This window comes from Anolis carolinensis, unplaced genomic scaffold (assembly GCF_035594765.1).
Source record: "Anolis carolinensis isolate JA03-04 unplaced genomic scaffold, rAnoCar3.1.pri scaffold_13, whole genome shotgun sequence".
In the NCBI taxonomy this organism is placed as follows: Eukaryota; Metazoa; Chordata; class Lepidosauria; order Squamata; family Dactyloidae; genus Anolis; species Anolis carolinensis.
The window spans coordinates 869,566-883,379 of NW_026943824.1; the positions used below are offsets into that span (position 1 = coordinate 869,566).

Sequence of the window (13,814 nt, forward strand, 5' to 3'; positions counted from 1 at the left end):
CTGTGGGTACCATGGGTAAGAAGTCATTTGTGGAATTTGTAGTCTGGTGAGGCACCAGCACTTTGGCCTATAGAATTGGAAGAGACCACATGGGCCAGCAAGTCCAACCCCCTGCCATGCAGGAAAAGCACAATCAATGTGCCTTGACAGAGGGGGGTACTATAGGCAACCTCGCTCTGTCTCTCTGTCTCTCTGTCTCTCTGTCTCTCTGCCTCTGTCTCCTCTGTTGTCTCTGTCTCTCTGTCTCTCTGTTTCCTCTGTTGTCTCTGTTGTCTCTGTCTCTCTGTCTCCTCTGTCTCCTCTGTTGTCGTGGCGGTGCAGTGATGTTTCCCGCAGCTTTCCAATTGCTTCCCACTGCCACAGACCACTGCAACCTCCACGAATGACGGACCTGGACCAAATTTGGCCCAAGGACCCCCATGACCAACAGAACATACTGGACGGGTTTGTGGGATGGATGACTGACCCACTCTCATGGGAGTTAAAGTTCACCCTGCATCCAGAGAGCATTCTGAACCCCACCAATGTTCATGTGCAGCCAGACCACTTCCATAATATTTGGCTGGAAACAGCCTTGTAAGAAAGCAAAGAGAGAAATTACCCAACAGCCTCTCCGCCTGGCTATGGCGGAACTGGACAAAACTTGGTAACAGAATCCTGATGAAAAACAGAACATACTGGAGGGGTTTGGGGGGCTGACCCATCCAGGTGGGAGTTCTAGTTCACCCTGTTTCCAGAGAGCACTCTGCACCCCACCAAGGACAGATCTGGACCAAACTTTCCACAGAGACCCAACATGGCCAACTTTGCATACTGGCGAGGTCTGGGGGTGATGGACCTTCTAGTTCAACCTCCTGCAAATGAAGGAATACACAACTTATGGATAATGAAAGCCATGTCTGCACTTCCTCCATCTCTCAAACAGATCAGAGGAGGACTTTGTTCGTCTCTGAACTCCTAATTCAGAAAACCAAAGCGCTAAGAGGAATAAAGATCCCTGGGAACGACGTCAGTTTAACTTGCCTTTCCCCTTCCTTCTGCCGTTATCTGGTCTTTCGCAGCAGGAGAGGCAAAGTGAACAGCTTGGATTGCCTGCATCGCCCAACTCTTGGGTGGAAGTTCAAGGAGAACACAAGGGAAGTCACGGCGGAAAGGCAACCGTCACCAGCCATTCTTTCGGGGCCTGCAATCCTGACAGATCAGAATTGACAGGACTGGATAAATGAACTGCCAGGGGAGTTTAGAAGCCGGCACAGAGAAAATTCAGAGGGCATTCGCCCAGAGACACAAGACAGAACTTTTGGCTTTTTCTGAAACAGGCTTCCTCTTCCCAAGGCTGGCGTGTGTGCTGCTCATTTGAAAAATATACACGAGCATTGCAACGGACGGCTGCCTTTCCAGAAATGTGTACATTCAATCTTAAACGGGGAAAGAAGGGCGAGAGAAGTCAAAGGCACGGACCCGCTTTAATAAGGACTCTCTTTGCCATTCCAAGCCAATTCTGGAAAGCGACCCAGTCCTTTCCTTCGCCCTGTTTGCCTTGGGTCTCTTTGTCCAAGTTTGCATTATCTGTCGGCACAAAAGTATTTGCCTTCGGGCGCTTTTATTTCCATTGGCAGGAGGACATTAATGGAAAACTATCCATGCCCATTAAAAATAAGTGGGTCTTGGAGGGGAAGCTCAAGAGATGCTCTCAGAATGTATGTATAATGTATACCGTGTTCCCTCGCTACTTGGCGGTTCGCTTTTCGCGGACTTGCTGTTTCGCGGTTTTTCTCGGATGCTTCTGGGACATGGCCATACAGCCCGGAAAACTCACAGTTTTGATTGTAACCAATCAAACGAGGCAAAGCAACCCGAGGAGGACTAGGCTGTGTTTAGTTCCTTTCCCAAATATGGCCTTGCTTCTCTCCAGAATGGTTGACTGACCTGTGTCCCCTTTATGACATTATTGCCACCAATTTGGTATCAGTTTATTCACTAACATCTGGTGGGCTGGAAATTCCGTTTTATTTTATTAGCTCCCAAATGGATGGCTAATGCAGCTTAATGGGCCAGTAACAAGCAATTAGTTCTCGATTACTCCCTTCTCTCTCCCATCCTGCCCCAATTTAAAAAAAATATTTTTGTAAACATATTAGATGACCCAGTGGTTTTATTCTGAGAGGTACATTCTGTATTTGTCCTGTTGCATTCACAGGCGGACTCGCCTTCCCAAACTACATTTCCCAGAATGCTGTGTTCTCAGTCTCCCACCCCATTAATTTTGCTGGTCCCACCCCCATGCCTTCCTTATGCCGATTGTGCCAAAGAAAACGAATGGTTTTTAAAGCACTTTCTGTTCTCCTGCCTTTACCAAAGTTGCTTAATGCTTTTACTGAAAATTAAACTGACCTTGGGAGGCACCGAAATGTTACAGAATCTTAACAAAAATTATTGGTGAGTGTTTCAATCTATAGCCCCCCCCCCCCACGTTTCCTGCATGTTTCCAATATTGATTCATGTGCACGAATATAACTAATTCAATACGACTTATGAGGAGTGACTATGTATGTTTGCACATCCCTAATAAGCAGCACAAGCCAGCACTTGAACCATGTAGTAGTCCTCCTCTGCCCTTTTGCAAGCCATACACCTGTAATTATAAAAGTAAGTGAGGGGGGGGATATAAACTGTATTGCAAAAAAAGGAATATTTGCCCACTTTCAATTTTAATACAACCTCGTACACTGTTGCTCTGTCATTGGGGAAACATGTTCCTCGCGCTCAAGTAGCTCCCAGAAAAGAGTTATTCTCTCAAGCTCTGTATTCTATTCATTCGAGGTGAAAGTAAAGGGAAGGAGAAGTGGATCTGCCTGTCAAAACAGGGCAAGTCCGGCGGGAGAGGAATGGCACCCGGCCAGCTTCCCGTTCCAGCAGCATTTCTGCCTAAGCACAGATGTCTGATTATTCTCCTTCCTTGCCTAATGTGGATTCTTGTTAAGCTACATAATTCTGACCTTCCTTTGTCAGACAAGCGTTGGCCTTGCCAACTAATGCTGCAGATTAATTAAATGGGTCATTTATTTATTATTTTAAGCCTACATTTGCTAATGATTCAGCACCGTCACCACCCCCTCCAATGCGCACCCATTCCTATCACGCATCCTCCGCTTTAGTTAAATTAATGGCCACGTGTATGAGTAAGACTGGCCCTCTGCTTCTTGTTTCATTTCACTTCATATTATTGTTTTGCAGGACAAAAAAGTATCTCCGTTTCTGTCTCTCCTTCTCTGTATCTACTTTTGAAGCATCCTGCTTGTACTTGCATGCCTTTTAGCCACATTGAATTAAACCTCAGTGGCTTGACTTCAACCTTGTGAATTTTTTTTCTGTCCTGGCCCATTCGGTTTAGCACGTACTCGCCAGGTACAGATCCTCTTATCCACAGTCCTAGCTTAAGCACTACAATCGGGCCTAAGTAAATATAATACTATCATATTTACTGGGGTCTAATATGCCATCGAATCTAGTGCTCACCTCTGGCAGTTTTATGGTGTCATAAATTAGTTAAATTAGCCTCCCCGCATAAAGTGGTACCTAAATTTTCTACTTGACAGATGCAACTGTCTTTTCAGCTGCTTAGGTCAACAGCAAGCTAGGCTATTAATGGTCGGGAGCTCAATCCAACCCGGGCTTCGATCTCATGACCTCTTGTACAGTAGTGATTTATTGCAGTTGGCTACTAAGTTCAAGTATTTTCCAGTATGTTTTTTTTTACCTTTTTAGTATTATTTATTATTTATTTAATACATTTATATCCCGCCCTTGTCACCCCGAAGGGGACTCAGAGCGGCTTACAAATTTAATTTACATACAATATTATATTATTAGCATAGCACAGTACTGGCAATAAATTACCATATTGTACTACAGTAGAGTCTCACTTATCCAACATTAACGGGCCAGCAGAATGTTGGATAAGCGAATATGTTGGATAATAAGGAGAGATTAAGGAGAAGCCTATTAAACATCAAATTAGGTTATGATTTTACAAATTAAACACTAAAACATCATATTTGACAGAAAAAGTAGTTACAATAGGCAGTAATTCTACGTAGTAATTACTGTATTTACAAATTTAGCACCAAAATATCACGATGTATTGAAAACATTGACTACAAAAATGTGCTGGATATTCCAGAACGTTGGATAAGCGGATGTTGAATAAGTGAGACTCTACTATATATCTATATATTGTAATATTATTAATAATGTAATATCTATATATATAAAAGAGTGATGGCATCAGGGCAGCGGACAAAACAACAAAACTACAGGCCCCCCAACCTCGAAATTTGACAACACAACCCATCATTCACGGCTCTAGGTTGATACAACAAAAAGGAAAAGAAAAATAAAGTCCTAATTAGAGGGAGAGGAATAATAGTTTTTATCCAATTGCTGCCAGTTTGAATGCTAAGCTCCACCCACTTGGTCTCCTAGCAACCTACTCAGCCCAGGGGACAGGCACGGTTAGGCCTCACTTAGGCCTCTTCCACACTGCCTATAAAATACAGACACCACCAGACAACGCCACGGCAACGCGTGGCCAGGCACAGCTAGTATAATATATAATTAATATTATTATATTATATTGTATTATTAGTATTATATTGTATTACAAAACAATATTATTAATATTAAATGCATATACAATATAGTATAATATTATATATTATTGTAAATTACATTGTATATATGTATATGCATGTGTGTATACATTTGGGCTAACTTTTTTCAAAACTCTGTTGTTCATTGCTCCTTTATCCTTCTGGTTGCTGTTTCTTGTACTATAAGTGACATAAAATATCTATAAAATCATTTGTGTAAATCATAATATCCAAACAAACTGCAGGGTATCAGTGGCAAACAAGCCCAAGGGCAGTGAAGGCAATAAAGACAAACAGCCCCAAGGAGATCCATCCACCAGAGCGAGAGAATGGCCTGAACGGTGGCACGCCAGCAGAAGAGTCTCAGCGAGCCGAGTTCAGCGATGCCCCACGTGCGAAATGCAAAGTGAGGCTCACAATTAGGAAAACTTCGGCATAGCTCTCGCTTTGGGTGATGTAGGCCGAGGGATGTTTTGCAGCGGGATTTAACATCTCTCGCATCCCCTATGGCTTGCTCTTGCTACGACTGTAACTAATGCAGTTCTGGCCCATTATTCCTCCATAAACTCCCCCAAATTAATTGTAAGCCATGGCATCCAAGAATGGCTCCCAGCAAGTCATTCTGAAACGGAGCAAGCTTCGCACCACTTTCATTATCTTATTTTTCATACATACCTCCTCCGCTCTGGGAGGCATTTATGCTTAACTTCATAAACCATGCCACTTTTCATTGTAGGATAACGCAAAATTCTCCGGGCCAGCTTGGTGCGCTATCTTCTGGAATATAGGAATACAAGAGACATAAAACTGGAAGCAGAACCAGAAGAATGGCTGGGAAGCGGGAAGGTTTTCCAAAGCAAAAGGATTCATTTTGCATTGCTTCTGAAGGTTTGCCAGCAAAAATGATCCAAGGAACAGAGGAGAGCAAGACGTAGGAGAAAAGGTTGATGGAGATGAGTATGTTCGGTCTGGTTATGAGAAGACCAAGACGGTCTTCAAAAGCGTGTCTTTGGGGCTGTCACAGAGGGGACGGGAAAGACTTGTTCTCCACTGACTTTGAATTCTACTCACTACGCCTGTGACTCCAGCAATTAGAAAATGTTTAGTTAAGCACCATCTCATCAGTATCGCCCTGATTAGACAAGTCTCCCTTGCGGAGAACCAAAGTTCATTGGAGAAGACAAGAGCGATGGGCTTCTGGAAGAGGCCAGAGCTTCACGAGCAGGAAGAACATTGTTAACGTGAGTAATTGCACCCCTAGGCAGCCCAGGGCAAGGCAGTGCTGACTACAGAGAATCCGTTTCATCTGCATATTTCATAGCAGGAGAATTATGCCTCGGTGATGAACCCATTGATAAATGAGGTGCCAGTTGCCCCGAGTCAAGATGAAGCAGTCGACTCCCGCTTTCCTTCTCCCAGTCTTGAGGCACGTTCATTAACAGAGAGGCTGCCGTAACAACTCTCTCCCTTTCTCCTTCCCGTTCAGCAAGAGCTTGAACAAAAATGGAATGTGGAATTCAGCGCTGGTGAGCTATGAGACTAAGGTGGAACGCAATGCAAGGGAGTTGGGAGTAGGGTTCGGCTTGAATCCTTTTTCATTCATGGTTTTGTACCGTTTCGTCCATTTGGATTGCATGTAACGGTACAACTCCCCGGGAACAAATGAAAAAGTGAAACGAATGGCAGAGGGGAACAGTAGCCATTCTCCTCTGCCTTCAACCAAGTGCTGAGTGCTTGATGCTCATAGGCCCGGCTCACAGGGTCTACAGTCGAGTGTCGAATGCTCAATTGTAGGCCCTGCAAGCCAGGCCTATGAGCCATCGAGCATCGAGCGTTCAGCGCTCACCTGGAGGCCCTGTGAGCCAGGCCTATGAGCCATCAAGTGTTTGGCACTCACCTGTAGGCCCTGCGAGTCAGGCCTATGAGCCATCGAGTATCAAGCATTCGGCACTCACCTGTAGGCCCTGCAAGCCAGGCTTATGAGCCATCAAGCATCGAGTGTTCAGCGCTCACCTGTAGGCCCTGTGAGCCAGGCCTATGAGCCATTGAGCATTGAGCGTTCGGCACTCACCTGTAGGCCCTGTGAGCCAGGCCTATGGGAATCAAGCGCTCGAAGCCTCATAGGACCTGACTGCCAAGCCTACCGTTGAGCTCTCGGCCGTAGTCCCAACAGCCAGGGACTACAAGCATTGAGCGTTCAATTGCAGGCCCTGGCTGCCGGGCCAATGAACCATTAAGTGCTTGATGGCTTGTAGGCCCAGTTTGTAGGGCTTGGCACTTTGCCTCGCAAGGCCTGAAATTTTTTTGTTTTTTTTTTCAGACCTTGGACAGAAAAGCCCATTCGTATAGGCACCCATTTCCATCAGTGGCAGACGGAAACAGAAATTGGGCCATACAAATGGAACAAACAGAAACGGTAAGTCATTTCATACAAGTGCACAAATCTATTTGGGAATATGTGTCCAAATTTCCTGACTCTCTGTCGAGGAAAGGCAAGACACATAAAAGACAATGACAACAATATTCTGGCTGGCAGGCACCCACTCGGTTGCATATGCCACTGTCCTGCTATTGGATGTCTCTGTTTGGTCATTGAGAAACCTGCTAACTCCCTTGTATAGAGACAAAAAACACTCTCACATAAGACAACGGACTTCTTGGCTTCACAACTACTCGCTTTTACCAGTGTTTAGTTTTTAATTGGCCATCAATGTATTTGTCTCACCAAGTAAGAATTTAGAGGGAAATCTGGAATTCAGTCCACTTTAAACCATCGATTTAGCCACTCTCCCACTTATGAATTGTATGGTCCTACATCTTTTTTTTACCTTCCTACATAAATTATGATTGTTTTCCTATTTAACTCTCCCCCTTCCTTTTCTCAATGGATACATCCATTGTTTTAATCCACAAGGAATTCTTCATTATGGTCGATGACGGAGAGAAAAGCTATTGTTGAGACGCAAATTAAAATGTCGAAGGCATGCTAGCTCTCCAAAAAATATAATGATGATGATCTGAGAGGGCCAGTGAGCAAGAGGAAACCGAGCTGGGTAATTCATCTCACCCTTCTTGACCCACAGCATCTGTTCATTATTGGAAAGCTCTAAATTGAGATGCAAAACTATTACCCATCTCGGAAAATGAAAATCCTGCTCTGCTTCAAATAGTCTCTTTTATGTTGCAGCCAATAACATTTCCATGCATTCTGTTGCTCTTCCCCACCAGGTATTGGTGTCTTTCCTTTAATGCCATGTTCTGGGATTTTCCCTTCAGGGATGCTTCTAGACCAGGCATGATCTAGTTGCTGTGATCTGTACTAGGTAAGGCTTTGGTTGCCCTGCACCAGCCACGTTTTTATGCACTCGGCAACTGAATCCGCCGAATCATCCGAATACGGTACAGAAAAACGAAATCGTGCACAACCCTAATAGACACAGTATTTTTCCTAAAGCAAAGAAACAGGCCAAAACCTTTTTTAAAACTCTAGTCCTAACTACATTAATCCTTGAAAGCAATGGGATTCATGGAAATGTTGACTTTCTACTCAGCAATTGATTCCAATAGGTCTTCTCTAATGGAACTAGCAAATGAATTTAGGTCCGGGATGGGTTATTTAATACAGCTGAAGACCAGTCTCCATCCACCCCATTATTCCGAGTCTACAGCTGCTCCTGCCTTCCTGCCCCATTTCTGGGGATTTGGCAATCAAAATTATTTATTTATTTGTTATACTTTTACCCCGCCCTTCTCACCCCGGAGGGGACTCAGGGCAGCTTAACAACATGGCAATAATTCAATGCCGTTTGAAACAAATCAGCCAAATTTTCCGAATTCAGAAGAGCGAATTGATATTGTGCACACCCCTAATGTATATCATTAGTAAATGAAACGCTAAAATAGGATATTCAGAATGAAGCATTCCCAGTGGCTTTAAAATACTGAGAGTCTGGTCTGGGAGAGAATGGGAAATGGTGGGAAAGGGCAAAACAATGAAAGAATAAAGCGACTGAATTGTCTGGGTTTTGTCCACAATACCTTGTTTTGAGAATTGCACCAAAGAAGATGGACCAGTAGGGTGTTGAAATTCAACCCCACATTGCCCAAGTCTGCAATGTGAGCTGAATGCTCAAACTATAAGTATCTACAGCCACATGGCACTTCACGCTCTGCTTGCTGTGAGCTGAATGCTCAAACTATAAGTATCTACAGCCACATGGGACTTCACTCTCTACTTGCTGTGAGCTGAATGCTCAAACTATAAGTATCTACAGCCACATGGGACTTCACTCTCTACTTGCTGTGAGCTGAATGCTCAAACTCTTAAGTATCTACAGCCACATGGCACTTCACGCTCTGCTTCCTGTGAGCTGAATGCTCAACTATAAGTATCCTGTTTGCATATTTGGATTCTCTGCTGTTTCTGGGAGTTTTCCCTAACAGAAAATCCTAACATAGAGAATTGAATATTTTTACGTAGAGCTCCCAACAGTTATCAGGAATTGGGGGCATGTTCCAAAGACCTCAACACTTCAGAGCTTGGAGGACAAATGCATTCTGGCACACCCGTTGCTCTGAGAGGTCTGCATTTCAAAAGAAAATGAAAGAATAGAGAGCAACCCAAGCAGCATAGAGTTTAGCCAAGGTTATTAATTTGAAGTAAGGAGACAAATGCTTCACTGTGGGCTTCTAATTAGCATGTAGCTCACTCTGAAATGTGCAAAGAGGGTGTTAAAATTACCAAATTAAAAGAAGGGAATAAGAAAAAGAGGTTTGTGTGGAGAGCTGGATGGCGTCCCATAATTGTCTCTGCTGCCTCCATAGTTCTGTCTCAAGCACAAATGACTATGAAGCCTTCAAAGAACTCGCAACAAATGTTCGCTAGGGGGAAAAGATAAGTGTGAACGAGCCACATTCAGGGGAAAACAACAACAACGACAACAAAAGCTCTGCATATCCCCTAGCAACGCAGTGCTTGTGAGGAGAAGGCCTACATTTGTGACTACAACAAAATAGACAGAGATGGTTCAAATAGGCCAGGCAAGAAGGGCTCTCCAGCAAGCACGGCAAGGGAGACGGGAACAAAACAGTTGGTCCTTTTTTCTTGGCATATGGAAACATGACGGAAAGAAACCGTCTCATTAAGGCAGCGCGGTGATGGTTATCAGAAAAGGAGTGAAACTGAAATCTGGGAACAGAGACAGCAAACATGAGGAGAAATAATAATAATATTGAGAAATGTGTAGGGCCCATATTGTCCTTCACAGAATGAATGAACAAAGACATAAAGTCCTACTGGTTTCATGTGCAGGTCAAACAAGCCATTGTCCCTGCGCATTGAGTGCAAAATTCTTGCAAAAAAAAAAAAAAAGAATTATGAAATTTTCTGCATGAAAAATAACATTTTGCAAATATTTATTCCAGAGGATTGGAAGAAATGTCATTTTCTATGTACAGTAGAGTCTCACTTATCCAAGCTAAACGGGCCGGCAGAACCTTGGATAAGCGAATATCTTGAATAATAAGGAGGGATTAAGGAAAAGCCTATTAAGCATCAAATTAGGTTATGATTTTACAAATTAAGCACCAAAACATCATGTTATACAACAACTTTGACAAAAAAGTAGTTCAATCCACAGTAATGTTATGTTGTAATTATTGTATTTACAAATTTAGCACCAAAATATCATGATATATTGAAAATATTGACTACAAAAATGCCTTGGATAATCCAGAACCTTGGATAAGCGAGTCTTGGATAAGTGAGACTCTACTGTACTTTAATACGTGCTTTATAGAAATACATTTTAACATGTATCTTTTATAGAAATACATTTTAATATCTTTATCTGTGGAATTTTTACAATGTTTCTTAGTTATTCTGCAACCCTCCTCGAGCCACAAGGAGTGACGGGTAAGAAATGTTGTTGTTGTTGTTGTTGTTGTTGTTGTTGTTGTTGTTGTTGTTGTTGTTGTTGTTATGTGAACCATGTGCAAATTTGACACAGAAAAAAGCCCCCTTTATATTATTTTTCACACACAAAATAGTATTTTCTGCATGGAAAATAATATTTCAACATACAGTTTATTGGCGTCAAAAACAGCGTGGAGCTCCAAGGCTTTCCCTTCGCTGGAAGAAAAATTTTAAAATCTATTTATTCCTTCCTTTGAGAAGCAACTTAGTGAAGAATTCTACCTATAGAAAGAAGCTCAGAGCCAGCCCAACACTGTATGGTTTTGGAGTGTATTTCCTTGAAATGATACTAAACAAGAGCCCAAAATAAATGTTTCAATGATTCAACGACGAAACCGTCTCCTGGAGCAGGGATGGCTCTTGCGGCATTATTTTCTCCCACGGTTCCTTGGGTTCTGTCTCCCTACAATCCATCTCCAACTCTCGCAGCCTTTGTCATACGATGCTTTGCCTTCCTTACACTTCTGTGCTTTGCAACACAGCTCTGGAAATGTATAATATATACTTTTAAATGGCACAATACCGCCGCAATCACGCTTCGACGCTGCCTCCAAAACGATCCCATTGTATCTTTCTCTATTCAGCCTGCAAAATAGCGAGCATTTCTCTTCTTATTTTCCGTCCGCAAGCACAGGTAAGTTGCCAGTAATGCCGGCATATTTTCAATAAGAACCTCAAGCCATTCTTGGAAAAGGTTTAGATTTTTGTTCCTTCTCCTTGTTGTATATCTTCAGGGGACTAAAGTGCTTTGGGAGTGGGAAGGAGAACAAAAAGGGAAAGGTGACGATGGAAAGAAACCATGCTGGACATCCTTTCTCATCCCCAAGGAGATAGTTTCAAATCCAAAGCAATTTAGCTATTGTGGAGTGACCTAAATGATTGGATCTAAAGGACGGACGGACGAATCCAATGGGTTTTGAGCCATTTCGATCAAAGCACCAGGGATTCTGAAAACACAAAATTGTACAATTTCAGCTCAGAGTAGAAGGTGTGAATGATATGAATCCCCAGGGAACCTTTCTTGACTGTATAAAGCAGCTTTGCTCCAAGTTGGCCACTTTGATTAGCAACCTTCACACTTGCCTCCAACAGACAAGAGTTACGTGCTCCCAAAGTACTGAAGATACCAAAGGAAACAAAGGAAACCGGAGAAACGAAATCTGTGCACAACCCTACTGTATATAGGCTGCGACACATAGAAAATGTCCCAAATCAAAGATCAACTTTCTTGGAATGAGTTTGCTTGATGGAGAACTTGGATGCTGGAGTTTTGATATCACCAATATTATTATTATTATTATTATTATTATTATTATTATTATTATTAATAATAATAATAATAATAATGAAAATCGTATCACTTCAGCACAGCTCACCGATTAAATGGTAGCCCAATGGAAGTATTCACTGGAGTTTAGATGTAATTAAGATCGAATTGATTTTATATTCAATCCATGTAAACACTGCTCCCTCCAACTCTTACAAATCTATAAAGTAGCACAAAAATCACCGGCTCGATTTTTCAAAAGGATGGATAGTTAACGCAGGGGGCTGCTTTGCCCTTTATCCGTGTATGACACAAAGAAGGCATAAATGTGAAGCGACGCGGCATTGGCTCATTCAGAAAGCTATTGAAGGAAGCTTAAATGTTGACCATTTTTCAAGGCCGCTTCTACTTTCTGTCTTCTCAGTGAATTAATTAAACTCATTAGTTTGACAAGCAGAAAAACCCATTCCATATAAACACCATGTTTCCCAGTTGAGATACAGCTTTATTATAACCAATCTTGCAAAAGGCACTTATGATCATGAGTATCTCTAAACTCAGAATTAAACGCTTGGATGCGGATGGGGTGATTCCATGCAGAGGAAGTTACTCAGTTGTCACATGTAGGTTCTTTCCCAAAAGCATTCTCTCCTGACGTTTCACCCACATCTATGGCAGGCATCCTCAGAGGTTGTGAGGTATATACATGTGGAAATATGGATTCCATTCAACTTTATTTTTAAACAACCAAGTCTAGGTTACGGCCAAAAGAAAGGCCAATAACGGACAAAACAATACGATTTGAAAATTCCTACACAATATACAAAAATATGATATTACCTTTGACACAGGGCGATGTACAATGTAATGCACAACAGTTGCAAATATAACTGCCAACTCTGCATTCTTTTCATAAGAAAAATTAATCTAATTTATTCTCATAATAAATTCCAAGTAGGGCTGCTTTCACTGCAAATCTAGATACATTAGCCATGACTGATTTAATTGGTCTTGACAGCAAGTATATAATTTTATCCCTATCATTAAAATTAGCTACAGGCAACAAACATCTTACCAAGTATTGATCCCTTGGAATTTCCTATCGCTTACAATGGAACATGTAAGTTACACACAGTGTCTTCGGGTGCTTGGCTCCCACGGATGAAGTGCTACCGTTCCCTACGAATAGAAAGCTCAATGCCATGGAAGCCTGGGGATTGTAGTTTGGTGAGGCACCAGCACTCTTTGGCAGGAAAAGTTAAAGACTTTGTAAAGCTACAAAATCGTATTATCTGGTAACCATTGAAGGCTGAGCTGTCCAGACTTTTCATGCTTGTGCCATGCTTTTCAGACACACATCCTTTCGCAACACGGTCATTCGGTTTGACGAGCAAACTGAAGGTTAACCAAGCCCTTCAAGGAGTTTCATACCTATATATATTCACATATACATACATATATGTATATATGAAACGTATCATGTACTCATTTGTTTCCTATAATTAATCTCAACTGTGTAAACAATGTTTGGACTTTTCCCCTTTATGCTTCTTATGTCCTACACTTGATTGTTGTGTTATTTTCTCTAATGACTGTGAATGTCATGATGCAATCACAAAGGGAATTGGTGATGGCTGAGTCATAACCGTGTGAGGTGTATTGCATCATATACAACTTCTATAATGTGCACTTTACTTAGTCTATTATCATAACCTCGCTATTTTTAATTCCATGTTTTATTAAGTGTGTGTTTTTTTATTATTTAGGTTAATGTTTAGAATTTTATAATTTGTGTATGTTTTTTGTTTATTGATGTATTGTATATTGTTATTGTTTTTATCTGGTATTATCTGTAAGCCGCCCTGAGTCCCCTTCCCGGGAGATGGAGGCAGGGTATAAATAAACTTATTAGTCAGCTCTA

The 13,814-nt window shown here is 42.0% G+C and overlaps 1 long non-coding RNA gene across 1 annotated transcript; it reads left to right on the forward strand.

Annotated features, from left to right (window-relative positions):
• Positions 1-6,957: 6,957 nt before the first annotated feature.
• LOC134294174 (uncharacterized) lies at positions 6,958-13,814 on the forward strand. The gene is made up of 2 exons (XR_010001143.1): positions 6,958-7,068; positions 10,529-13,814. It is a non-coding gene; the product is annotated as an uncharacterized LOC134294174 (long non-coding RNA).